This window comes from Thamnophis elegans, chromosome 12 (genome assembly GCF_009769535.1).
Source record: "Thamnophis elegans isolate rThaEle1 chromosome 12, rThaEle1.pri, whole genome shotgun sequence".
NCBI classification, from domain to species: domain Eukaryota; kingdom Metazoa; phylum Chordata; class Lepidosauria; order Squamata; family Colubridae; genus Thamnophis; species Thamnophis elegans.
Window position 1 is genome coordinate 3,111,195 of NC_045552.1, and position 26,868 is coordinate 3,138,062.

Here is a 26,868-nt window from a genome sequence, read left to right on the forward strand (position 1 = left end):
CTGTGGAATAAAAACACATTTCTTGCTTTTCAGTTATTATTTTAGTGTTGTACATTAACCATGGTCATTGGCCCCGGTTTTTCTGCAATTTTGTTTTTTGCATGTTTTGTACCTGTTTATACATTGGTGACATGTACAGACTCTAATTCTCCAGCCTAGCCTCTTGTGTATACTTAAGTTAGTAGTCCAATTTGGTTCAAACTCTGATGGTTTATCTGAACACTTGCATGCCTCAAAGTTCATAGTAATAAAACACTACAATATGCCAGAGATCATTTTGTGAAGGTTTTGCGAAGTCCCCAAAACACCATTTTCATCCTTACCAAGAGCATGTCAAACGATGGAGATATTGAGTGGGCATCTCTGAGATAAATGTTAGTAGTCTTGGAAGTAATTTTCAAAAGCTATAGTGAAATGGAAAGTTTAATAAGTGTGTTTGGGGATCTTTGAAAGCAGGGATGAGGTTCTTTCTGCCACTTTGTTCTTTGTCTCAGGATACTGTATATACTCAAGTATAAGCCGAGTTTTTCAGCCCACTTTTTGGGCTGAAAAAAGCCGCCTCGGCTTATACTCGAGTCAGTGAAAAATTTGCCCGAAATGGAGGAGAAAGAGGGGTGGGGCCATGCCGCTGGGTGACGCTCGTGAATGGCCCGGCGCTCCTGTGAGTTTCCCCTCCCTCTGTGTCAGTTTGCCGCGCAGCGCGCACCGCACCATCCCCCCTCCTCACGTTCTAATGTAATGCAGGGCTGTCTTATGATTCCCCTTCCTCCCCCTCCTGCCGCTCTGCAACGATGTCCCACCTCCTCCTTGTTATGGCAAGCAGCCATATAGCGATGTCCCACCTCCTCTGGTACAGTGATCCAATGATAGGAATCACTGTGCCGTGTGTCATAGGAGGCGGGACATCGCTCCTGCGGCTGCACGGGACATCATCATCACAGCGGGACATCAGCATCATGAGGTGAGTGAAGTATTTCATTGAATGCACCGCTAGTTTACTGTTTTTCTTTGAAATAAATATTCAAAAACATTATTGGTATCTATTTTTATTTTTGAAATTTACCGGTAGCTGCTGCATTTCCCACCCTAGGCTTATACTCGAGTCAATAACTTTTCCAGTTTTTTTGTGGTAAAATTAGGTGCCTCGGCTTATATTCGGGTCGGCCTATACTCGAGTATATACGGTAGTTAAAAACTGGCTTTTAACAATTTCTGTTGAATGTTTCCCAAGCTTTGTTGATTTGGAAGTACAGTGGGAAACTCTCTTTAGAATATTCTTTTTTTTAAAAAATCATGTTTGCATTGATTAGTAACTCACTAGAAAGGGCTAAAGAACATCTACATACTGCTACTTTATCCCATCATGTGCACATACCTCGTTAAGCAGGGACAGAGGCTTAGCTGAAGCCATATGTGTTTTGCCAACTTAGAGCTATTTTCAATTTGTAGAAACCAGATTTTGAAATTAAACTTTGGTTTCAAATGTCAATTTTCCTAAACAGTGGAAACTGAGATAGCTGAAAGGTAATTAACCAATTTCTCACTGGTTAAACAGAATAAATATGACTTAGTATGGACTATATATAGGTTAGATTATAGTTAAAGCGCTATCACATAGCTAGGAAATTGAATGTAGGAACATAGCTGAAACTATTTTGTGTTTTTACTCCTTTGAGGCCCATAGGGCTCTTTTTAGGTAGCAAAAACTTTATTCCATCACTTCAGATATAACTATTCTGATTTTGTGAGCCACTATACTTTGTAGTTATTTGCAGGGGGAGGGGAGGCAGGAGTGGGCCTGCCACCAGAAAATTGTTGAGATATAAAACTAAAATGGAGAGGGAGTGATAAACAATTTCTACCTATGGTTTGGGTGAATTTGTTAGCATATGACAACTGATTTGCTTTAAACACAGATAATGTTCAACCATTGTATCATGAACAGTGATCAATTACTGTACTAAGTTAAAATATGCTAAACTATCACTTGTTAAATATTATTTGAATAATCCATATCTGCCTGGGTTTACTTAGGAAAGCATAAATTTACAAATCACAGTTCATATATTTGTATAGAAAGCTAAGCAAAAATCAAATAGGATGCATAAAAATTTAGCATACAATAGATGAATCCAGCCGTGAATAGTTCAGTAAATAATCTTAATAATCCACCAATAAACACCAATATCTACAACATATTAAAACACAATCTGTTTGGTTTTGGTTTATTGTATGTGTGCCCAGCAAATTATAGTTTATACATCAAACCATGAAAAAGCTGTCTTAGAAAATTATGTGATCCCACTTATAGAAAGTATCCATAATATTAAGCTATGATTTATCGAGATTTGAAAAAACAACATAGTTATACCTATGGAGCAAATTTAGGAACACCACATTATAGTTTTGTGAGTACTCCTATAACCTGATTCACACATAACCACATTCTTAATAAGATGGGTTGAATTAGCTATGGTACTTTGGATTAACTTTTTTGTGAGTTTATGTCATACTATGCCAAAAACAACCTGTATTATGAAAAAGCTTCTTGGATTATAAGCTAAATGTCTTCAAAGAAAAACAAAGTCCAGTTGCCTATTGAAAAAGCACCTTTGAGACAACCTGTATTATGGCTTAGCATTTTGTGTGAAGTGGGCAACTTAAAGTATGGATTCTATTTCAGTTACATTCATTATCAGTTACTATTATATTTCTAAATATTTGCTTAAGCGCTTGACCAATCTGCTTTTTCACACTCACTGGTTATAAATGTGCACAAATTATGCTACAAACTCTGAACTTACATTTTCAAACAGGTCCTTTACAAATTGCCAAGATAGGCTTATAAATAGGTTTCAGATAAACTTTTTCAATATCAAAATTTAAATAACATAAATTAGTACTCTAAAGCAATTTGCTACATAGCTTTTGCTATATTGTTGTTAAAGCCTTAAATACAGTAATTATGGGGGGAAATTGAACAACTAAGACTTCTTAGCTGCCATAGTTTTTGTTGATATTGTAGAAACATGGTTTATGTTTTTCATGAGTTGCCATTGTTTATGTTTGTGCCAAATTACTTGTGCCAGTTGGTACAGATCCACTATATTTAATCAAGTGGGAGCTTGTGTTTTGTATCTTTTAATTATTTTTCATCAAAGTAGTAAATGTATATTTTATACTTGACAGCCAAGAATGTTTAGGGAGAAGTTAAGGTAATTGATAATATTAAATATAACATAATATATTCTGAATATAAAATCCATTCTTGTTCTTTTTAATACAAATGCAAGAAATAAAAACTTATAAAATATGGAGGCTAGATTATATGTTATTTGCATTTTAGAATAGATGAGATATTTTTAAAAATTGCTTTTAGAACCAATTTTCCTTTCTATGCATCTTCTCTCTCTTCTCATGACTTTCTAAGATAGTGCCCAGAAAAAAAATCTGGAAAGTTACTCAGTTAACATTTATGTGTACAGGGAAGAACAGTATTTAATATTACAAAATGTTAATGTCACATATTTGAAAATATTAATCTGAATGAGGGAGAACAAACTGAAATTTGAGCTAAAACAGATGTTATTAATTAAGAATCAGATGATTTAGAAATCAGGGGTTCTGTTTTGCATGATGTGCACTATGTAGAAAAATCAGTATTATTGGTGGAATCGTGAAATTGGATTTGCTTCTGAAATATTACTTTGGGACTCAGGAGTGCCTTTCTTGAGCTTGGGTGATATGCCAAATGTGCTTGATCACAGGAAAGGTAGAATGCAAGCTATATCCAGAATGAATTCATTCTACATGAGGCTGCCCTTGAACAGAAACCTCGGGTAGTCCAAAATGCAAAAGAGAGGGTCTTGATTGGTGGTTTTGGACTAAGTGACATTGATTTGCAAGAATGACAGTGGCTTCCTTATTTCTTGCAAAGTTTAAAGAACCCATTTAAATGATTTGCTTTCAGAATAACAGAACAATCAGAATGCTTTGCTTTTTCAAACAGTTATGAGGAACCTTTTGGTTGCTCAGTTCCTCATCTCTGCCCTAAAAGCTGTAAGAGAGGCATTTCAGATTCTGACAGAGTATTTGCCCAGTGTTTCATGGAGTTGTATCTTTTGTGGCAATATCTAGATTATGGAATCCCATGCCTCTAAAGATTCCTTTTATCCCCTTAAAAGAGTATTGCATTTTAAAGACATTTTCTTCAAACAAGGCTTCAGCACATTAAAGTTATTAGAGGTTTTCTTAAAAATGCTTTTGAACACAATCTGCATAAGATGTTTTATCTGTTGCGTAGGTTTCCATTTTAATGTGTTCTTTATTCATATATTTATTAATATTTCTATATAGCCTTGAGTATTATTTTCTTAAATAAATGTATCCCTTAATCCAGGGGGGAAATCCTCCCAGGCATTAAAAGCATGATGTTAGTATTACGAAGTTTCAGGCAACAAATCAAAATGTTCATAGTTTTACAGGTTGAGGACTTCCCATTCCATGGAGGAACATTAGTTTGTCTTTGCTAAGTCCATGGCTTCAGGAAATTTTTTATACTTAGACAGAGTCAAAGATGTCTAGCTAGTTCTTGGATCATTTTTCTTGCCAGTGAGATAGCTTACTTAATGTCATATGAATGTCAAGTCAAACAAAACCCTGAATTTCACTGTTCTCACTTTGCTTTTTAACATATCTTTTTCAGATATATATAGACTACTTGAATCTGCCTTTGAATTGTGTTTCCAGGTGATATAAAGGCTTTATTTTGTTGGAAATCATTACTTTTAATCATTATAGGAATCAATCGATGTATAACTTTGTTCAAAAACAGATATTCTCCAAAAGAAACTCCAAAACCTCATGCAAACATTCCAGTTTGGAATTCTATTTGTAAATAGCTGTAAAATCTCTGATAAAAAATGTAAAATGCTGCTGTGCAATACCGTGTTCTTCTAGTGGTCATGTTTATACTTTGTAGTAATTTAAATTCTAGTTGATCAGATTTGCTTTGGCTCTCTTGCCCATGAAAGAACTAACAAAGCAGAGAAACTCCTGTGATTTGTTTACCATGAATTGAAACCCTCTGGCTTGTCTCTGCCAAACAAGCCAACAACCAGAAGTTTTCAACTAGTCTGAGGGAACAAACCAAACGTTTTGGTCCCTGTTTCCTTGTAAATAAACTACCAAAAGATCTTTCATGGTTTATTTACCTCCTCACGCAGGGAGAAGGATTTAAACATGAGTAACAACAGTATGTAGCCACGGCCAAATAAATTCATAGTAAGCCAGAATTTTGAAGATTTCTGTTTTACTTCAACATAGGTATAACTATCTTCTGGAATACTAGAAATTGGGCGTAAGAGAGGTTTCAATTATTCCAATTGCTCAAATGTTACCCTTTTGTTTTAATCAAAGCTATAAAATAATGTTTAATTTATTTTTATTAAATCAGTTAAAGTTTTGCTTATTTAATAGTTTCAATTTTTTTAAAAATGAACTTCAGCAATTGGAATAATTGTAGCTAACCTAATTTAGTTTTAAATAGTTTTTCGTATGACTTATACCTAGGAGTTTGGGCTTTCTAATGCCAAGATTCGTTTGGTCCTCGGATGGTACTGCTCCAGATAGATCCGGTATGCAATCTTGATTCCTGTTGGAAAAACAGTTGGCAGCTCTGGCCAAGAGGCTTTGGCACACCTTTGGGTTATGCGCCACTTGCACTCATACCTGGATTGGGAGTCTCTGCTCATTGTCACTCATGCCCTTGTGAGTGACCGACCTTTGGTCTGGATTTTTCAAATGTGTTCTAGTAGAACTCCCCTTGGAAGGGATTTGGAAGCTTCAACTGGTACAGAATGCAGCTGCACAGATAGTAAATGAAATTGGGTACGTGGTACATGTAACACCACTGCATTAGTTGCTGGTATGTTTCTGGATGCAGCTAAAGGTGCTGGTTGTCACCTTCAAAGCTCTTTATGGCTTGAGATTGGCTTACCTGAGAGACCGTCTTCTCCCAGTTGTTTCTACCTGTCCAATCCAGTCCCATCAGGATGGGCACACTCCAAATCCTGTCAGCCAAGGAACGTCAGCTGTCATGGACTAGGATACATGCCTTTTCTGCCATAGTACTTGTTCTCTTCCTTCAGAGATTAGGATGGCCCCATGTTCGCTCTTTGTAAGACCTTGGAGTCATGGTTATATGCCTGGGCCTAGGATCCCAAGTATGTGAAGCATCCTGTTTCCTGGATATCTGCAGATCATCATTTTCTCAGCTACTGTGTATATTTATTTTTTGTATCCTGCTTGTAATTTGGTTTTAATTGATTTTATGACAGTTCGCTGCCCGGTTATTTGTTTGAGATGGGTGGCTATATATATTGAATAAATATATCTCCATCAGATTTTAAAAGGCAAATCAGAGGTGACACATACTCACATATACGCACAATGTACAAAACTACATGATTAAGTATGATTTTTAATTGTAACGTGATCAATACAAAATATCCTAAAACTACAATCAGTCTGGGCTAGAATTATGGAAGGACCTCATAGATTACAGAAGAAGAATTGTTTGTTGAATTATGTATTTTTTTTGTAATTTTCCTAATTGCAAATGTGTGGATATATGTAATAAATATTATACACAGCAAGACACATACATACACACACACAATTAGGTAACTAAGTTTATTCAGTATTTATTAGAGAGCAAATCCTAAACTAAAATGAAAACTGCTTGAGTATCCATGTATTGTGACCAATGCAAAATAAAAAAGCATTTTTTCTGAAAGTTAGCTCTTGACCCTATTTGGTAGAAATTTGATTTTATTTTCTATCCCATGTTTCTTCCACTTAGGAAAAGAGAAGATAATTTAATTTCAAGTCAACAATCCAAAGTCTTTAAACAACCTGATCTCTTCTTGGCACCAGAAAATATTGTCAGGACCATATATAACTTCCCGTGGGGCAATTTTACACATCAATATTGCAATCAAAAACTCTAACTGAGAAGAGTCAAGTCAGGATAACATTGTGATTCCCCCACACCTTTTCCATTGAGAGAGGTATTAGAAGCTGGAAAGGAGGGTTTTTTTTGTTTTGTTTTTTGTTTTGTTATCAAGGATAGCTACTTTATATTTCAAGAGGTTTTTATATGCAGTTGTTATTTAAACTCAACATTTCAGGTACCAAACTCTGTATGAATTAACTTCAGTAGGAGAATCATCACATACTTGTTCCTGGACTAGGTCTGGTCTCAAGAATCACTATCTCCCGTCAATTCAGAAACTAAGAAAAATGAGTAGTCCTTTTGGCAATTCTAAGGAATGGCATGTGTTTGGGGAAATATTTAATATATCTAGCTGATATTGGGAGAAATCATAGACAATCCAATATTCTGTCTTTATTTTTTTAATTTTGAACTCACTTGAGATATTCTTGCCAGTTGATTTCATATTGTAGAATTGTTTCCGTATACTGGTAATAAATGAACCTGGTTTAAATCCATCCTTGCAATAATTTAGTTACAAATGCAATCGCCTATTTCTGTTAGATTTCCCTTCCAATTTTCTTATTTAGTAATCCCTAATGTACAATATTCCTTCCCATTTTGGGTTTATAAAAAACCTGTTCATTAGTATATGTCTATTTCAACCCTGTAGATGTCCAGATTAAATACTTGTTTCATAGTATTTAATTCATAACATTTATTATAGCCACCCATTTCAACAGATGATATATGATTAATCCTGATGTTCTTATTCCAATTTTCTGAATTCATATAGCACTCAGATATAAACTAAGTACACAGGTTGAATCACAAACTATATTTAAAACTTATTGATTTATTTGTGGTTCAGTGTATCATGCAAATACTGCCATTGGCCAATAGGGGAAAATATCTAACAATATGCGCATTAGTGTTACATTGATTTTCAAATACCGAGATTTCAGATTTTTCTACATTTGACCATGGAAATTCAATCTATTTATAGTCTGCTTAGAAGCAGCTCTAGAGAGGCATTTGAAGCTTACCCATAGCAGCCTACTTGTCATTGCAAACTGAGAATAAGTTCTAAAAACTGTTTCAAATTTATTTGATGATACAGCAACTTCTTGACTGTTACTGACCAAAATGTAGAATCCTTTTATATGACTTGGGAAAATTTCACTTTCACACAGACCACCATTCTTTAAAAGTTATAGAGGTTACCAAAGCTAAGCTGATAATTGCATGAGTTGGGTAAACCACTATAAAAACTCTCTTCAGGGGACCGAGGCTGGATTATAAAACAAATGAATGTTTTTAATGCTACTGTGTCCGAAGGGTGTGTTATTTTTGACTTTAGAGGAAATCTGTACTATAGTTGGCTGGGTAGTTTTCCCAGAAGGACTTTAAATTTAATTCAAATTTGTTTAAACAGAGTACGTGTACCCTTATCCTTGTTCAAATAAAGACAAGATTAAACTGGCTGTTAGGAAGAATAATGCTAGGAAATAAACATTCTTTGGTTGGTTTGAGCTGAAGTCACTGAAATGTCTTTGGTCAATGTCTGTACTCTGAACCAGAAATATGGCATTCAGACAAACGATAAAGAAGTTAATTGAGTTGTAGCTCACACTGTCTGACCTCCAGGACTCTTATTACACTGCAGGCTGAAATGCAGAAGTGGCTCCAAAAGAAAACTGCTGCTTTTGAAATATTCCCTTCCTCCTCCTTCTGCTACTCATATTGACAAATTTTGGATCTCGTGGTGTTTTATATATGTGTTCAGAGAGAAATAACTAAAAAGAGTTATTCTCAGGTATTGGGATAATTGGGAAAGATAAATGCATTTGTTTAATGCAGTTAATTGGGAGACTTAATAAACTTGTTATATTTAGGACTGCTTGCTCTCTCTTGGGAATCTTCTTAACTGTAATGCAATGAACCCTACTGGGATCTCTTTGTAATCCATATATTGCAAAGTAATATTCAGTCCCCCAAGATTCATAACAATTGTTAGTTTCTCAAAAGAAAATTTGGCAGTTAAAAACAAGGGGACCTGGTACCGTAGATACTTTATTTCTATAGTAAACATTCACTGGATAGGTCATCAGATTTCTTATTTTCTCTCTGTCTCTACCCCCATTTATTGTTCCTTTATTCTTTAAGCTACATTTTATGTCACTTACCTCATCTTTTAGCTATCTACATTGCAATAGTTAGTTTTTAAACAGAGCTGTATTTTTCTCTTCATCTTTTCTTTTTGCAATTGGACTTCTGATATTTCTTTCAGAATCGGGAGAATGCAGACACATTTAGCATTTTTTGTTTGGGGGATGGGTGCATACAGCTATACATATTCCAATTTGCAGTATACCTTCTTTGCATTTATTTCCTCAAAGACCTTTGTACTTTGACTGATTGCTTGCCATAATATATTGTTTTAAAACAAAAATCAGCACAGAGGACGTTAGCTACTAGCCACTTGCTGGGTGGAAGGGTTGTTTGATAGGTGTTTTATTTTAAATTGTGCAGTACTGTAAATATATTACACTACCACATTTTATTGCTTTCCATTAAGATCCTATGCTCCCATAATATGGTTCACACCTATGACTAAGTCATAGCATGGATTTTGGCCTTAGTTAATGTGTAAATCACCTGTTTGCATTGAGTGCTGAATGAGCTATTGTAATATATTCAATAAAACATGGTTTAAAAATCCTAATCTAGCGATTATGTGAAAATAGTCTCCTTTTCTCCCCCCCACGGAACTCAGTATCATATGGAATTGGGTATCATACCACAAAAGTCATGCCTCATTAGTAACAATTGTCTGATGCACTCTGTGGTTCTTTAGTTGTGGATATATAATCCATTCTCGTTTTAGGCATCAGCAATATAACACTGTGACATTAGTACACTAGGTATGGTGTGTACTAGCCATAGGCAGCATTGGTAGGCTGTTCTTTAGATTTTTTGGATATTCCCAAAGGACATGTCAATCTAGACTTATAAAAATATAGTAGTTCAGAAATACTTGAAGACCCCATTTGTTTTGTGCTATAATTTGTCTATAATTTGGGAAGAATTTGAATTTGTATAGGTTCAGCCCTACAGGCAATCTTCGACTTAACACCGCAATCGGGACCAGAATCTTAATTATTGAGTGAGGCAGTCATTCAGCGAGATGCCCACACGACCAATTTGTCAATGTCTGCAATCCCAGCTCTCCCAAGTTGCAGTTGTTAAGCAGTTGTGTGGGTTGTGATGTGGAGTATGGGATGCCTCAGGCTGGGAAGGCTCTGGTGGCCTTCGCTGGCTAAAGGGTTCACTGGTGCAAGCAAAGCTGCTGCAGGGCAGTCAGCCTCGGCCAGTTGAATGGCCCAGCAGCATACAGAAATTATTCCATTTACATTTTAAGTCCAGCCAACGCAAGGCCCTTCCTATAGAGGTGGCCTTGCACTATTCTGTAAGAGTTCTCTCAAGGCCGCCTAGGTGTGTTGAAATGGTGAACATGATCTGCACCCCTCAGGAGTTCAACTGATCTTCAGGCACAGAAGGAAACTCCTCCATTGGGGTGCAGAAATGAAGCTTAAATCGTGAAGCTCCAAAGTCCCTTCCTGTACCCTACTGGGTGCAGGAAGTTCCTTTCCGCACATCAAGCTAAGCTGATGTCCTTCCCCAGGTTGAAGAAATGGAGCTTACATCTCCATGATCTCAGCTTTGTTTCTTCATCCCATGGAAGAATGTCAATTCTCCTCAGCCAGCAGTTATTTCAGCCAGCCCCTAAAGACTAGAAGGAGTCCTCCTGACATGTAACCTGACTTTCTGAGGAAGCTGGCAGAGAACATTGCAAATGGTGGTCACATGATCACAGGGCACTTGGCAACTGGTTGTAAGTGCAAATGCAGGGTGGGAGAGGGTGGATAAAATGTTTTATGATGGCCAGAATTGGGCCATAATGTACCTTTTCTGAGGTCATCATAACTACTAACTGTTGTTAAACAACCAGTTGTAACCTGAGGACCACCTGTATTCAGGGGAATACAGCTGGAAAATTGTTAACCTCCATAATGAGTTAATACAATGTTGTTTCTTTATTTTATTTATTTGTATCTCTCTTTTATTATTTTTACAAATAATTCAAGGCGGTGAACATTTCCAACACACCTTCCTCCTTCTATATTCCTTGCAGCAACAACCCTGTGAGGTGGGTTGGGCTAAAAGAGAATGACTGGCTCAAGGTCACCCAGCTGGCTTTCATGCCTAAGACTGGACTAGAAGTCATTGTCTCCTGGTGAATGGTCTCAAACTATCCTGTCTTATAAAATTTAAAACAAAAGGGTTGGGGCCCCTTTTCATTTTTTTAAATTTTCATTTCCAACAGAATGTGCAATACAGTAACAAAAACAATATAAGGATTTTATATTCCCAAGGAGGTACACCAAAACTTTACTGCAGGGGTAATAACTTATTTTTTTTATGTTATTTATTGAATTTGTAGGCTGCCCCATCCCTGACTACACCGGGCAGCTTTACAAAAATTAAAGCAACAATAAATATAAGCAACTCGACAATACAAAACAGCATCCCTTTAGGGAATCACCCGCCCCCCCACACATCAAATTTCTTATAACTCTCAGAGTCTGTCCATCACCCTAAGTCAAGTCCTGCAAAAAAGACAGGTTTTTAAAAAGCACTTGGAAACAGGGAACAGAGCTCATCCCTGTTCCAATTTGCACTTTTTTTCCTTTTGAATCAAATTGAGTTTTTTACTCATATTGAACTTTAGTTGATACAAATCATATATAAATGTGAAATCTTTTTATTGATACAAAAATAAGGGTATCTAACCCTAACCATGGACATCTGGCAGTTCACTTAAAAGACCAAAGGATACATAAGCCAGACAACCTTTTTTCTACTGTCCTCTTGGCACATCCTGAATCAAGTTGGTCAAATGAATTGTGGCTGATTTGGGATACCCTTCAAATAAGACTTGTCCATCTGTTCAGAATGCCAGATGAAGACCAATTTACACAGTCAGTGTTGGCAGAGTTATAAATATTTGTATTAAATGTAGTTCAAAACTCATATGCCCTGGTTGTTTTTGCCATTCTCCCCATCATTCAGTTTATCCATTGTCTTTTAACAGCAACTTATGGCCTTTTTCCCCCTATGTCTTTAATAAGTCTGGCTTGGCTTAGCTTTGGTACAATTCCTTACTGAGGCATCTCACCTTTCTGACTGCTATTTAATACATTTCTACTCAGGTCTGCTATAATAGCAATAGCACTTAGACTTATATACCATTTCAGTGCTTTACAGCTCTCTCTAAGCAATTTTCAGAGTCAGCCTATTGCCCCCAACAGTCTGGCTCCTCATTTTACCTACCCCGGAAGGATGGAATGCTGAGTCAATCTTGAGCTGGTCAGGATTGAACTGCTGACAGTCAGCAGAATTAGTCTGCAATACTGCATTCTAACCACTATGCCACCACAGCTCTTGTAAGTAACTGGATCTAGCAACTCCACTAGGCATATAATCTTAATTGGTTGTTATTCTATTGTACAATGGCTATGCCTTTTAAAAACAGTTGTATGTAACATCAGCCAGATGGCCAATTTCTGCTCCAAGACACACTCTGAAGACAGGGCAATTTCTAGTGGAAATGCAGCAGCTTGAAGAGTGTTGTTGTCCTTCCCCCATCTCCAGCTTGGGTCATTTTTCTTGCTGGGGTTTCAAACTCCTGTCTTATAAACAAGAAACTAACCCCCCCCCCCAGCTTTTATTGGGGGAAGCAGTAGAGAAAGGGTTAACTGTAGACCAATTCTGTCTTATAAGTTATCTCATCCAGAATGTATTTTCAGTGGAGATAAAGTGAACTAACTTTTTATGCATCTTTAAAGTATTCTGTAGTTGATTCTGGAAAACACAGAATTTGAGTTAATCAGAAAACCAATGAAAAGAGACAATAGTATAGTTTTTATTTGTGCATTCTTATTTGCACCTCTTCAAAAACAAAATTCATTGAATTTAGTGGTGCTTCATCTCAGAAAAGAATTGCCATCCTAATTTTAGATCTTAGATAGCTATTTCCACTTTCATCTCGACCTGAATCATGGAGTCCAGACACAAATTCAGTTGCCTCTGACAAACATTCCTTAACATCTCATTAAACATATCCTAAGTATAATGATTAGTATTTTGTGGCACTGCCTTTTTGTTTGTTTCTTTTTGTTCTCTCTATAGAGAAAAGAAACGTTTAAAATATTTGAAGTTTCTACCTTTGTGCTTTCCTCATTATATTAAAAGACAGGTAAGCAGAATCAACCAAATTATTATTGAGGGTTGCGCATCTTCCCATCTCTGTCAATTCGTTTATTTGTTGTAATAAAAGTGTCCTACTTCACTGCACAAATGACAAATTAACACACCTACTGTATTTTTATTTTAATCTGAAAATATTAAGCCCTGCAAACATTTGCTCTCTGTATGTGTAAATAATGCAGACTGATTATATTGGACAGAAGCTTGCCTTGATGAAAGCCTAAGATTAGGAAGAATTAAATACTGTAGCTGTCGACATCCACGAGTTTATGATATTTTTTCCCTGGTAAATAATTTCAGTAATATTCTAAATTAATGACAGAGCTTCTGACAAGTTTCTATTAACACAAAAATAGACTGAAATATTGCCTTTAATATACTGTAATTGTATGTAGCTTATTATAGTCTAAGAGGATGATGGAGAAATTGAGAGATGATCTTGAGACTGCTGTATTAAAATGCTGCTTAATAACCCACTCAAAACATGCTCTGGATCCTGTTGTATGATGTTTTCGTGACTACAGTGGAACCTCTGGTGATGACCGTAATCCATTCCAGGACTTCAGTCGTAACCAGATTTGGTCATGACTGGAAGCAAGACTGACTGCAGATGCACATACAAAAAAAAAATGGCGCAGAAGAGGAAATCGCTGTGGCAGGGGAAATCACCGCGGTTGTGTTTGATTGCCACCCGAGTATTTGTTTGCAACCAGATGCAAAATATTTGCGAAATTTTTGGTCCCCACCTGATTTGGTCATGGTCAAAAGCATTCATGACCCGAGGTTCTACTGCATATCTTTCACTTTTGTTTAACCAACTTCTTGTCTTTCAATATATTAGTCTCAAGGACGGTTTCTAATTCTTTGCCTATATATTTGTTTTCCAGCAATCCTGGATTTTTAAAGCTAGTCCACCATCCTATTTTGTTCTGGGCCCATTTCCTTTTCTCACAACTACTGATATTTTTTATGGAAAAATATTTAAAATTCAAAGGGTTCACAAACTTTAAAGCACCACTGTATGCCTTTTTCACCTCCTTTATTATCTATACGACAATCATCTTTTAATTAGTCCTAAAAGCAGGAACCCATTGGATTTTGCAAGGGAGTGAAAAGCATTTCCAGAGAAAAAAGCAAGTGAGCTAGTGAAGGATTCTTGGGTTCAGAAGTTGGGACTTTTTTTGCGTTTAGATTAACAAAACTATGGAATGCAATTTGCTGTATTAGTGGATTCTCTGCCAAGATGTCTGCAACTGATTTTTGTTGCCATTCATAAGAACCAAAGTCTTCAGTTTTCCTGAAACAATCAATTTGGCAACTTTTTACTAGCTTGAAATTCATATAAATAATTTGCAAATAGAACATGTAAGGTTTTTGTCAAGACAGCTTTTAAAGAAATTTCTTTAAGTAAGTAGGGGTAGTGTGAAGTGTGTCTTGATTTCTGGGAATGAAGTAATGTTTATCTGCAAGACACTAAAAAGTGTGTGTGTGTGTTTGTGTGTGTGTAATTATAAATAAATCTGAGCTTTTTATCTCTTTTTTCCTCCCTATTTGTTGAAAAGAGAACACTCTGCCTCCCTTTGCACTCTCCCTGCTGCTCCTGCTGCGGTTTGAGGGAATGCAAGTCTGGAAATGATTTCAAGCAAATGTTAGAAGTAAATACAGCATGTTTGGGGGGAAGGGAGGAAGAGAGGTAGAGAGGGCAGTCCAGCATGACATTTTGTTAAGAAAAGGAAGTGAATGAGGCATTTCAGTCCCCATCTATAGTCAGTATAATATCACTCAATCCAGCCACTGAAAATGTCTCTTAATGCTGTTCAGCCACTTTGAATATTTGAAGACAGGTTATCAATTTCCTGAGTTCAGTTTGTTAACATGCATCCCCGTCCAATTATTCAGAAGAAGATTTTGTGTATGTCAATTTTTCTATACTACGATGTTTTTCAATCTTAGCAGCTTTTAGATTATGTGGATTTCAATTCCCAGAATTTCCCAGTCAGCATGGTTGGCCAGGGAATTCTGGGAATTGAAGTTCACATATCTTGAACTTGGTGTGGTTGACAAATTCTGCCATGCTATAATTCCTAAAAGGAATTCTTTTGCAGAAATTTACCTCAACCCTTTCTACTTTTTTACAATGTTTTTTTTTGCTAGTCTGCGGTGGATAAAAATATGCTTTACCCATCCAATAACTTGAAATAAATGCACATAAACATTGCATGGGCTATTGTGCTTTGGATATGAAAATTAGTCTTTGTGTTGGTTTCTATTTATGCAATAGGAGAAGAATCTGAGAGCAGTTGTTTATTTTCTATATACAAGCATTCACCTTTAATATGGGGATACAGAATAATACTCCTTTATTTATTCTCCTTTATTGGTATAGTACTGTTTTCTCAAAACTATAAATGCATACCATTGATTTTTCCAGATGCAATTCATGTCAGATCATTGTCTTGGTGCAACAGGTACAATTATCTGTCATTCTACAGAAGATATGAAATCAATGTCCAAAAATAATACTATACAATGTATTTATTTGTGTTTGTACTTTTAGCTTATTTTTCAGACAGTTTTTTCCTAAATTAGCTTCTATCAATTTTCTGGCATCCTTTTTATATATACTGCAGTTTAAGTTATCTTCTAACTTAGTCTACAAGGTAGGCTGGGGTAGAAAACATTTAAGCTTTGAAAGTAACTCATGAGAGTTTTACTTCCTACTTATTTTATCCTGCCTGCTGTCACCTGTGGTCATACAGGTTTTGAAACAATACAAAACCTGTTTAACCAGTTTATCAGGTGAGAAAAGGAGATGAATATGCCTGCAATGAGCTTCAGCCTCTCAATTAAGCCACTTATTTATTCCAGCCACAGATACTCAGGTTGTATGCAAACAGTGTAGTTACATTTTTTAAAAAAAGTCTGAATTTATGAACAAATTGTGGGGCAGGAACTGAAGTCATTATGCCATAATAATCTGGGACAGGAATTAAACAGGGATTGTGTTCTTCCTCTAGGTCTTTTATGCAGCATCATTATCTAAAACAACACTTCACGGAAACTGATCCAGAATGGAGAGTAACTGCAGGGCACATAGAAGTTCAAAAAGAATGAATCTGAGAAAACACTGCTACACTTATTTAGATTTTGCTGTGACCACATCACACTTCCTTGATGTGGTGCCCCAAGATCTGATGGCTGCTAGTTCTGATTATTTTAGTGATGGATGTGACAAATTCATGGCAGAATAGATCTATCACAGTGATGGGTTTTGATGTCTAGCTAGACATCAGAGGCAAATGCAACACTGAAAACAAATTACTGAGGATGGAGGTTAAATACTTGTTTGTGGTTTTCCAGAAGCATGAATTAGTCTTTGTGAGAAACTGGATGTTGAACCAGATGGGCCTTTGGTCAGTTTTAGCGGGATTGTGTGCTTTCTCTGTTGTGGCACTTGCTTTCTCCAATGACACACACACATTATTCAGTTTCCATTCTAATGACATGCAGAAAATCATTAAAAACTTGATTGTCCTCTTAGGCCTTGAGTTAGAGTATTTGCCGAGTCCCTGTGGTTTGAGTTGTTATTGTTGTCTTCTATCAGCGATGGGTTTCTTTTCTATATATGGTTTTTAAAAATTTTCATTATAAAATTCTTCAAGTTGTTAACGAAGCAGGGCAGCCTCAAAATTGAATTGAATTGAATTAATTAAATAATTGCTTAGGGACAAAGATGGACTGGAAGTTAAATAAAAGTCTTCTTAATCAAACTTTGCTAATTACCCTGATAAAATTAAGTTACATGAATTTTGTTTGAACATTTATTGACCTGGCAGCATAAGGAGCTGTTGGAATGAATATTTTTCATGTATTGGGGCAAGTCATGGCATTAAAAAACCTCATTTCTAAATTTTTAGAACTATTGTTTACTATTTGACTTACATAAATTAGTTTAATAGCTATTTTTATTTCGAGAATGAGAGATACAATCAAATTACGCATAATATTGGGTGCTTTATTTTAAAAAAATCAAATGGTAGAATTCAAAGATATGGAACCCTCTACAGCAGCGGCCCCAATCTTTGGGGTACCAGGGATTGGTTCCATGGAGAGAGACCTTTCCGCAGACTGGCGGGGACGTGGTTTAGTGTGCTGCCTGCATCCCACAGATGTGGCTTCACTTGTTTGCACGGACTGGTTTGTGGCATGCTGCTGCCTGGTGCCGGACAATGGACTGAGGATTGAGGATCCCTGCTCCACAGTACAGATAGTCATGGAGTTACAACAGTAATTGGACTGGACTTTCCATCACTAAGCAAGGCAGTTGTAAAGTGCAAAGTTCATATATCTGCATCACTGAGCAACAGCAATCCCAGCAGTCTCCATTGCTGTTGTCAACCAAATCCCATTGGTTGTTAGGTGAGAATCGAGCCCAACCCAAATGATTTCCTCACTTGGTCTCTCCTGGTCTCAGTAAAGAAAGGGACTGCCTCTTCTTCAACTCCCCCAACCATCTATCTCCCCTCCCTCTCTGCCCTTTGTCCTCCCCTCCCCCGCACAGGAACATTGCTTGGTGGTGGCAGTATCTCTAGAACTGAAGAAGGGGGCTAGGGTTTTTAGTAGTCTTGCTGTTACTGCTCAAGGGGTTCTACTTCAGCCCCAGTGGTCACAAATGGCAATCATGTGGCCATGGGGGTTCTGCGCATATACGCCTTTTCCATGAAAAAGTGCAGTTAGTGTTCAGCATAAGGTGTTTAAAACATGCTCCTTGACACAGTTTAAACCACTTTATCCATGCACAAAGCTAGCACCAAGAAAAATTGGGTTATATCACTACATTTAAGCCTTAACTTTGGACTTTTGGAATCACTTTGGACTCAAATGAAAAAGAGAGATCAAGTTGGATGGTGCTGGACACGGATGATGCTCTTAGCTCTGGAATTGTCAGGTGCAAATAACCAGGAGCATCGCTGAGTTCAAACCATAGAGAAGTTTATTGTTGCTATTTCTAAAAGAAGAATCTAGTCAATTAACAGTCAAAGCTAAGTTGGTGCCAGACAAAGTTGATGGAATTTGCGGGGCTGGACTTAGGTCTTTTGTGAAAATGCAATGACTCTAAACTGATGACATGTTTAACCCCACCTTCTGCTCTACCTCTTTTCCTACAGGAATCTTTTAATAATTTCACACAGATGCTGAAATATACAGGGAACATGAAAACGTCTTAGGCATCTCTCACATAATGCTTCATGGCGCAAGGGAGAGATGATTTCATCAAAGCAATGGTCTCTAGACTGTTAATGCTTATAATCAGCCAATGAGACTAATATACTGAATTTTGTACATAAATGGAAAGTGTTGGTTAACTATGTAGATTCTTTACGGTAATCAATCACAGGATGAAATGTAGTTTGAACTTGCTTCTTTTCTCAGGAACAGATTATACTTAAAGCTATTTTTGTTTAGATTCAACTATGTTTACTACTAAGTATCAAATGGCAGCGAGCTTGTAAGGCAAGAGGGAAGTTTATAGTTTTGAACACTTTATGGTATCTCTTAATATTTTCTCATTTTCATTTATTATTCCACTATACATTTTAGGATGAGGAACAACATACCTGAAATCAGAATAAAAGTAACAGGCACTATTGCCGTTTTACTGATCATAGATTACTTTTGTGATTATTCTATCAGTTGTCAGAGTTTTGGCTGACTATTATTATGAGATAAACCCAGGAGCAAAACACAGCACACAGAGCCTTTAGACAATTAATAGTAAGGCTCTCTAAGGCTGAAAGTGTCCTTCTGATATAGTCTGGGGCACTATAAAAACTAGGTCTGGATGCAAAATCTCCTGGAGTTCCTCCCAGTATAAGAACCAAGCGATGGCATTGGATATGGACTTCATTGGGCTAGTTTTGCAAGGTAGATGGTTAGAGACTGAAATGGTAAAGCTAAATAGCTGAACTAGGCCAAATTCACCTGGTTGGATTCCAGGTTGGATTGTAGTTTTGTGCTTGAGGTTGGAGGGCTTTCTGGGTTGGAGAAATGGTGAAAACCAGAATAGGTTCTTTCATGGGAAAATGGGATTATGGTCATGTCAGGTAATCTGGTGGGAGGCTGAGAAAATGACGTACCCCATTCAATATCTCCCCCTTCCTCGTGTCTCCTCTCATCCCAAGATCCGGGTACTAAATTCCTAAGGCTTTGACTCTTACTACTCTATAGTAAAACTATCCTACTCAGGAAGGCTTTCTCACAGTTACATGTATGAAGGTGAGGTGTTTTGTATGCTGAACAAAAAGCTAAGTATAAATTTAACAAATAAATATTCAATGTAAGACTATGTCAGCCTTGTCCACACTTAGCTGCTTAGCCTGGTAGATTTAATTAGTTTTTATAGACACAGGAGTAGAGGAATTGCTGCTAAAACAAATTTAGTTAGAATTGAAAAATATAGTAATTGGTAGCCATTAACAGCTATTGTAAGAAGTGACATATATCCAGGAGGAGAAGAATTTTGCCAGTGGTTTCACACTGTTAATTAATAAAAATAAAATAAACTTGCTTTGACTATCTCTATCTGTAGTCTGTTGACACAGATTAGACCAATGGTTCCCAACGTGGGGCCCATGGGGGGGATTTGTTTTTTAATGGGGACAATTTGAACCTTGTTTAAACCAAGTTAATGGCCTTTTAGGCTTCCTCCCTGTGAGTAGAGTTCACTTTTTGAGTAAATTAAGAATTATGGGGGGGGGGCATCAGGATTTTAGAGATGCTTAGGTGGGGCATGGCCAAAAGAAGGTTGGTAGCCACTGGATTAGACTACAGTGGTTGATTGTGTCTTTGTTGGGTTACTGCAATGATCTTTGTGCAAGTTCTAAAGGGTCTTCACAGATTCTGGTTTGGTTGGTTTCGATTTTGGCAGCAAAAATGTTGGTGAGCACTTATGGAGCTTCACTGATTACCAATCTGTCCCTAAATACAATTTAGAGCAATTGTAATTACATTAAACCCTCAAACAGCTTAAATCCAGGATGCCTTAGGGACCACCTTCTTCTGCAAAGATCTATTCATGCAGTAGGAATAGATAGACTGAGCCTTCTCCAGATCCCAGTTACAAAGAAGGCTCAGTTGACAGGAATGAAAGACTTTAACCATCACTCCCCAACTATGGGATCCTTTGCCTGTGAAGAAAGTTATGCTGTCTTGAGTCTTATTTCATCTACTCCAGAAAGCTTTTGCTTTACTGGGGGGATGATATATCTTATTCATTTTCTGAGCCAGCTTATTGAACTGTCTCTTTTTGAAGGGGGTGGGGGGTATTTTAATATAAAGTTGTTTTACAAAACCAAATACTAAATTTCCATAAAATGTCTTCTAATGAAAAGAATATATGAGTGGAATAAATATTTCTTTATATTCCTGTGTAACGACATATACTTGGTGAGACTGACTACAGTAACTGAGGTTAGTATGAATTACAATCACTTTGATGTGAACTAGAAGACGTGCAGAAAAGGATTAGTGACACTTTACTGTTTAACATGATCTGGAGGGCTACCCAGAATTCCGTCTTTAATTTCATTAGAGTACTTTTTTGTGTGAGGTGTTGCAAGGAAAGAACATTTTACATTTGGTAATCCATTTGAGAATGCTGTATGCTAATATTAGCTAATGCATGCTAATAAGCTGGCAATTGACTGTTGCAAATAGCTTACTCTGACAGTTAGTTGTTATTCTATTACAGTACCATTACCTTTTTAAAATGTAACTATGTTTCTGGTAGATGGACTAGAAGAAAAAGATTTAGTAAAGAATTGTTGCCAGAAATACTACACATTTTTAATAAAAGAGAAAGCAGCATAATTGACTCTAAACTCTAGGGTTTATTTTGAAGGCGTTTTTCTTTTTATTCAGTTTGAACCGTTTTTAAGAGAAAAATGTTGCTTTTGGATCTTATTTGGGAATATGGCTGCATAGGCATATTTCTGCAGGAATCCCTCTTCAAAAAGCTGTTGTCTGTCCCCTCTTCCTCCACCCCCATTCCACATATACAGCTGAAGGGAAGAGGTAGTATCCCTGCTGGTTATGCATTGAAATGGAGATTTCCTGGATTCCCAGTGGAATTCTTGCAGACTCTACAAATCCCTTCCTGTAGGGAGATTTTAATTTTCAGTAATATGTACTACAGTATGCTTTATTGTTGTTGAGATTTCCTCATGTATATAGTCCTTTACTTATTTAATGGAAAATATGTGCATTGTGACATCAAGCAAACTCACTTAAAAGCCAAGCTTCCTTCCAAATGCGCATGTCTATGAATATTGCCACTGTGGTTGTGTTATATTAATGTCGTAGTCTGCAGTATGGAATGCTAAACTCTCCAGAGGGCTGGTATTCTCCTCAGACACCCTCCCCCCCAGTGTTACTGTAATAATCTCTGATTCCTTTTGCTTTTATTCAGTCCTGACATTTTCTGCGGGGGAGGGGGAAACAAAATACCTAAATGGAAAAAAAGACAACTTTCAAGAATGTTCAGTAGTTCAAGTAACTTCTAATCCTTATTTTGTCTTTTCTCCATTGCTTCTGCTTTGCATTTCTATGTACCTGTCCTTTAAAACAATATCCTGATGTAAACATAGTTTTTTTTCTATTTTGCAGCAAAACGTTTTCAAAATGAGGGTTTTTTAGATGCTGCCTTTGTAGTTACTGACTTCTATAGAGGTTTTCCAGAGGTCATGGCAATAATTTGCAAATTAACACTAGAGGTCAACAAATCCTTCACTAAAACGAAAAAAATAATTTAAAGTATTGTGGTTTGAATTACTTTCCCAACTTTTATTTGCTGCAGCCTCAGGAGGTTGATGATAAAAATTATGAATATATCAAAAAAAATAAATCCACATGCTGTATTCTTAAAATAATGTTGGTCTTTTTCATTCCTATTCTAGCATTTTCAAACAAATTTGTGTACACCTAAGATCAAAGAGAAACAATGACAAATGTTCTGAAATCATAATTGACTGAGTTTTTATTTAAATACGAAAGCAGTTGCAGATAGCATACATCAGAATCAAAATTTTGTTTAAACCCAACCAACTATCTCTAACCCAGCCAATTATCTCTATTTACTAGTAAAATTCTCATCACTATGAGCTGAAGATTGAGAGAATCTCTGAAGTGGCTTTTGAATTGAAAGGGGAGGCTGGGTTTATCTGTTTTAGTGGTTTATGTTTAATATTTTTCATGATAGTGAATGAAAATATTTATAGAAGTAAGTAAAATAATCTTAAGAAAGCTTTAGGATGTAGCCAGTCTTGCTTCCTCACTTGATGGCATTATTGAAGAGGGAGAACAGGCTTTTAAATTTATTGATTTCAGCTCCTTTTAATTTGGTGATGTAGAATTTATCAACAACTATGTTGATTAATGGATATGGAAGTGAAAAATATGAAAGTGAAAGTAGACTGCAAGAAAAGAAAGCATGAGTTCTGCAGCTTCCCCATAGACTTTGCTTGTTGGGTAACCCAGAGTCCATGAGATGGATGGCCAAATAGATTTATTAAACGAATACATAAAAAAGTTCTAGGACTTCATTAAGTGATGAGTTTTCATGATAAGCACTAATATTATGAAGGTTTCATATGTAGGAAATGTTGAATTGCTGTTATACTTAAACCACTCCTAATTTAATTTGCTAAAATGCAGAAATCATAAACATTCCTTTTCTCCTATTTGGAGTCAATGAGGTAGACCTACTTAAATATCTTAGGCAGAGCACTGCATGCATTTCAACTCCCAGCATAACATTCTTTTCCCTCCTGGATTCCAAAGGTAGATCATAGTTATAAGCTAATTACAGTGCAGCCTGTTGGCAATCATAGATGACATTTACCTATGTAACAAGCTGTTAGTTTTCATAAGATGGCACTCTTGGGTTCTCTGTACTTATCTACCTGATTTTTTTTTTCTTAGAATATGTCCCTATGCATTTGAAGATCCAATACATTGTCTTATAGAAAAAAGAATTGTGTGTTCCGCAGATATTTTGTTTTAATTGCAACCTGTAATTATGTTGACATGGAAATCACCAAGGATTAATTTCTCTGCTAGAAAGGATAAAGTGCGAATACTCAGTCATAAAGTAAAAGCTCTCTAAGAGATATGGTAGTGTTAATTTTGAAGTAAAGTTTTAACAGTATGTCTTTAACCTACTATCTTTTTTTATTTGGGGGTATAACATCAACTAAATCAGCTTTCATCAACCTAGATGTCCTGCAAGTGGAGTATTGTTGGGTTTTTTAAAAATTCCTCATTCTGAGATTCGAAGACCTGAAATCTACAAATCAGGGTACACCTAAATTTTGGAAGTTTGAACTGAATGGTTCATTTTTGGGGAGAGAACCATAACTCAGCTGTGTGTATGTATGTGTGTGTGTGTGTGTGTGTGTGTGTGTGTGTTGAACCTCCCAAATTTTGCTGGGGTAGTCCCTACAATTCCTGACCTACAGTTCTTCTGATGGCAGTAAACAGTTGTGCCCCAAAAGATCGGAAGAGCACCAAGTCGCCTTCCCATTATAGAAGATGCTGAGATAGATGAGCAAATTGTTCCACTCTCTAGCCTTCAGAGGCCACTTGTTGGTTGCAGAACATATGGAAAAAATATTTTCCTAACTCTTAAGAATTATCCGAATTTTGAAGCTTTGCCCAACTTTCATAACCTTCCCATGAGGAAATCACAGTCACCATTGTTTATTAGAAAGGCAATGTATGCTTCCTCTCTAGAAATAAAATAACTGCAGGTCTCCCATTGAGACTCGGGTAACACAACAAAGTGATTTGTTGTGTTACCCGTGATTTCAGTCAACAATACAGGTAGTCCTTGACTTACAACAGTTACAACAGTTCATTTAGTGATCATTCAAAGTTACAACAGCACTGAAAAAGTGATTTATGACTGTTTTTCAGACTTAACGACCATTGCCGCATCCTCATGGTCACGTGATCAAAATGTGGATGCTTGTCAACTGACATATTTATGATGGCTGCAGTGTCCCAGGGTTGTGTGATCTCCTTTTGCAACCTTCTGACAAGCAGAGTCAATGGAGAAGCCAGATTTACTTAACAACCGTGTTATAACTTACCTGTATTGGTTCACTTAAGAATTGTGCCAAGAGAGGTTGTAAAATGGGACAGAACTCATTTAACAAATGTCTCACTTAACAACAGCAATTTTGTGCTCAATTGTGGTTGTAAGTCGAGGATTACCTGTATTTTCAGAGCCATGTTTTGCCTATTGCTGTTTAATGGCTGCAAGCAGAATAAGAACCAATTCTTGGAACATTCATATGTTTCAGTATGTTTTATTTTACATTGATACTTGGGAATTCCACACTTAGTGGTTAAAATGTTTAGAGCAGCTGATTTCCAGAAACCTTGATTGTTCTCTTCCTATCAGTGTCATGTCTACTTTTTTTTTAAAAAAGTGCTACAAGCTGAGGTTGCTTCAATTCTATTGCAAATGGTGCCTCTAGGAGACTTTTCCTTGTTTCACAAGTGTGATGTGTCTCTGGGTGTGAGTTCTAAAAATAGGTGTAACACTGAATGTTATTGCATCATAAATTGAGTTAGAGCTACTGTTGGCAGGAAGCATCCCCTTGCTTTAAGTAGAATGAAAACTGTGGCTAGCTCCTCATATTATTACAGTCAATTCTGTGTACATTTGCACAGCTGTTACTGAAACATTTAAACATTCTTATTGCCAGAAATATGTTCTCCTCTGTTCTGACAAATAAAGAAGAGGTGAAATAAGAAGCCCAGGCAAATATTTTTTCTTAGAATCCAAGCTATGTTACAGTAAGCATGTTTTTGTCTTTAAGCTGTCATCTTAACTTTTTCCCAATTTAGCAAATTGTTTGGAAAATAAGAGCCCCATTCTTGGCTCTTGACATTTTATTTTTATTTTTTTGCTTCAAGATTTTGACTGTCTTGAAAGTAGTTTCTGGATTATGGCTTCTCAGCTTTCATATTTTTTTAAAAAACATTTAAACATAGCTAACTTGGATATGGAGAAATGTAATAGATAAAATACCCTCCTCCCCTTACTATGGCATATGAATATTTCCCATCCTTTCCCTGACATGCCAGGAATACCTCAGACTTTTGTGAAAGCATTTCACACTTCCCCCAAAGCTTATACTGTACTGAAGAATATTTGCAAGGAATAAGTGAGCACAGTTGTACTTTTGGATCATATATTATAAATAATGCAGCAAGTTTTACAGGGTGATATAAAAAATACTGGCTTATGGCAGCAAGATAGCATGAGCATATGAGACTCCCAAGTGTGGGAGTTGGGGCGTATTGGTAAACTGCAGACAGATTACTCACATTATCTATAAGTCATTATTTAAAGCATTGAATGAGGGGAAGTAAAATGAAAACAAACTGTAAATAATACACTTTTTTTCAGGTTTTACTTATTTGTTAACAGAAATTAAGAGAGACTGAAGTATTGCATCAGCTGCTCTTTAGGACATGATAAAATAGAAGAAGACAGCTCTTCCTCTTTCTAAGTTGATCTCATATGTGCTTTTATGTGAGCTGTGTATCTGTTTTATTGTTGCTGCAAAGTTAAAAGCTACACCTCTCTCTGTGAAAGCCCTTTTCATGAAAACTCCACTGGGGACAGTCATATACGTTTATGAGAAGAAAACCAAGAAGTGAACTTACTTTGCTGTGTCTTTTGGAGAAACTGGCCAAAAAGATAGGAGTCAGGCTTTAGGGTCAAGTGAAAAATAAGGAGAACAAGCATTTGGTGTTCAAAATCAAGGAAATCTGGAAACTATGTTCCACATATTCAAATTTAGACAAATTGTGATTAGTGGGAACTATAAGGGCTCTTCTCCATAGTGTGGGGAGGAGTATCCAGGATGAGTTGACCTCGTTCTCTCATTGGTTGAACTGAGTCCGATAAGGTCTTTAAGACACGCCCCTATCATAGGCGTATCAGGTAAGTACCAATGCCCTGTTTCAATAGAGTTTCAGACCCAGGCATAGTAGTTCTCAAGTTACAACAGAAAAAAATGACTTATGACCATTGTTTACACTTATGACTGTTGCAGCATCCCCACTTAATACCTGTGGCAAGAAAATGGGGCAAAACTCACTTAACAAATGTTTCACTTAGGAACAGAAATTTTGGGCTTAATTGCAGTTATAAATTGAGGATTACCTGTACTCAGACTGCTTTACTGTTCTTTGGTGGGAGCATGATGCATCCCTCCTGGTTCTCCTTGATCTCTCAGATTTTGGTAACATTGATCATGGTATTCTTCTGAACAGGGTCTGAGGATTCGGAGGAGGGGTTAGTGTTACAGTGGGTTTCCTCCTCCTCCTTCTGTAAATATTGATGTGGACAGAGATCCAGCCCCAGGCCTCTGTTTTATAGAGTCTCTCAGGGCTCTACACTCCCCCTTCTCCTGTTTAACTTCCACACAAAGTTACAGTATGGGACTAAGGTTGGGGTATAACACGTGGCC

At 36.7% G+C, this 26,868-nt stretch overlaps 1 protein-coding gene across 4 annotated transcripts in view; it reads left to right on the forward strand.

The window, feature by feature from the left end:
- BICRA (BRD4 interacting chromatin remodeling complex associated protein) overlaps positions 1-26,868 on the forward strand; it is a 66,123-nt gene that overhangs the window by 3,669 nt on the left and 35,586 nt on the right. The gene's annotated exons all lie outside the window — the stretch shown is intronic.